Source organism: Zingiber officinale, chromosome 6A (assembly GCF_018446385.1).
Source record: "Zingiber officinale cultivar Zhangliang chromosome 6A, Zo_v1.1, whole genome shotgun sequence".
Lineage (NCBI taxonomy): Eukaryota > Viridiplantae > Streptophyta > Magnoliopsida > Zingiberales > Zingiberaceae > Zingiber > Zingiber officinale.
Window position 1 is genome coordinate 148,654,627 of NC_055997.1, and position 2,350 is coordinate 148,656,976.

At 37.3% G+C, this 2,350-nt stretch overlaps 1 long non-coding RNA gene across 1 annotated transcript; it reads left to right on the plus strand.

The window, feature by feature from the left end:
* The first annotated feature begins 1,188 nt into the window (after positions 1-1,188).
* LOC121994558 lies at positions 1,189-2,029 on the plus strand. The gene is made up of 2 exons (XR_006115775.1): positions 1,189-1,633; positions 1,788-2,029. It is a non-coding gene; the product is annotated as an uncharacterized LOC121994558 (long non-coding RNA).
* Positions 2,030-2,350: the final 321 nt, after the last annotated feature.

The window sequence follows — 2,350 nt, forward strand, 5'->3', positions numbered from 1 at the left end:
GAATTTCATTCATAATATATGACATGATCCAAATTTTTCTGGAATTGAAAATTTGAGAAGTTTTGCTTAGAAAATTATTGAAACTCTAAAAAATCAAGCTTATCCATTGGTTTATATATCATCTGATTGAGATGATATTAGTTTTACCAGTTGCGACCGCTTCTGTTGAAAGAGTATTTTCTGCGATGAAGATAATAAAGACTGATTTACTTAACAGAATGAGAGACGAGTGGATGAATGTCACTCTAGTCGTATATATCGAAAAAAGATATCTTTTCAACAATTAAAAATGAACAAATATTGCCACGTTTTCAAAAGATAAAAAATCGCAGGACGAAGTTGTCTCCTGTTTCTTATCCAACGACCACCTAATATATGTCACTAAGGCTCCATTTGGTAGGAGTGATAGGATTAGAATTGGGTTGATTATGATACGATTAGGGGTAGCATTATTAATCACTCCTCATGCCTAGGGATTGTGAATCACACTCCTAATCAACCTTAATCCTACCCCTAATCAACTCTATCAAACAACATATTAATAACTTTTTTAAAACATAATTCTAATCATATCATCCCTACCAAACGCAGCCTAAGTGTTAACCAATACTTCAATAAATAATAGTCTAATTATAATTTATTAATTTAGTATTTTATAGCCCTCAATCTAATTATAATTTATTAATTTAGTATTTTATAGCCCTTGTTAAAATTTATTTCTGTATCCACCAAGCAGTTCGGACTTCGGAGCAAGAACTTCAAGTGTTTAATTAGTGATTCTAATTGCTATCATCTCCGGAACAGAACCAATTTGAATTGACTTTTTAATTATCGGCCTTAATTACATTATATTTGTTCTTTTTTTTTTTTACCATATTTGGCATTTTAACCGAATTTGACATATTTGGCCTTCTAACCAAATCTCGAATTGATAGCAAATAATAATATTTATAAATTTATCTATTTATTACTATAATTATAATTATATACCATATTTAATTTTTTCGTGCAGCATCATAATTCATAAATAAGCCGCAGCATTAATAAAACCATCATACAACCCTAACCCTCGGCAACGATGAAGAAACGGATCGATGCAAAGGTGAAATCGTCACCCTGGGTCCAGCCCCACAGATATTCAGAGGAGTTTAAATTATGATTAAACTGGACAGGAGAGGTAATTGGAAATCGAGTGAAATTTAAAGGACAACAAATCGAGATTTTACGCCCGTGTATAATTGACGACCCTCGACCCCTAAACCTCCTGCAAGCCGAAACGGATCGAGGAGGAGGAGGTGGCCCTCCTGTCGAAGCTCATCGAGGAGCAAGGGATCGAGTTGGAGGAGAAGGTGGCCGTCCTATCGAAGGTCATAGAGGAGCAAGGGATCGAGGTGGAGGAGGAGGAGGCGGCCCTCCTATCCGACAGCGTCATCCCCCTCCCCCTCCCCCTCGAGTACTGCCGGACCGTCAATTCTTCTCTCTTGTCGACCTCCTCCGCCGCCGCATCCTCCGATTCCTTCTTCTCCTATTCTATCTCATCGAAGCCCGTCTCGGATCCCGCGCTCAGTGCCTGGGATAAAGAGTTGGTCAAGCTCAACCCATCCTCCCTCTACGATCTCTTCATCTCTTCATGGTACATAGCCTTTTTCTTTTCCCCTTTTCATGATTATTCTGTTATTTGATATCTAATTTTTCCCCTTTTCATGATTATTCTGTTATTTGATATCTAATTAATTAAAGACGCCTTTTTTCTTGTCTTGGTTTTGTGTCACGGATCGACTGAACAGGCTGCAACCCTCGCCGACATGATCAGAGGGAAGGAACCGGGAGGGATCTGCCGCCTGCTGTCATGCATCAAGAATGATTTCCCTCCGAAAGAAGAGGAAGCAGGCCGGAGGAAGAACTCCTGGATATTCAAACATTGATTCTAATTGCTAACATCGACTTTATTACCTTTTGTTCTCTTGGTGGTGGTGTTGTTGTTGTTATTATTATTTTGTTTCTGATGTTCAATTGCTTGCGTTGATAACATTTTACTGGTCCAAGTCCTGCAAATGAACTAATAAAAATTAAAGTTACTCGGATCTAACTAAAACATTGGAATCCTCGAGTTCATTGCAAGACTGACTAATAAAGCATCATCAGAACAATAAAGCATCAACCTAATTATGTTATGTTAGTCTTCAGATGCAGACTAACATAATGCCGTGAAATTTTTTTCCTTACCTAATTTTAGAATGGCAATAAGAATCACTTAACAACTAAAAGGCAACTGCTTTTGACATTGAAATAACATGAGATAGGTTAGTTCCTTCCTTGAGCCCCAAGTATTAAAAAAATAACAGTATTT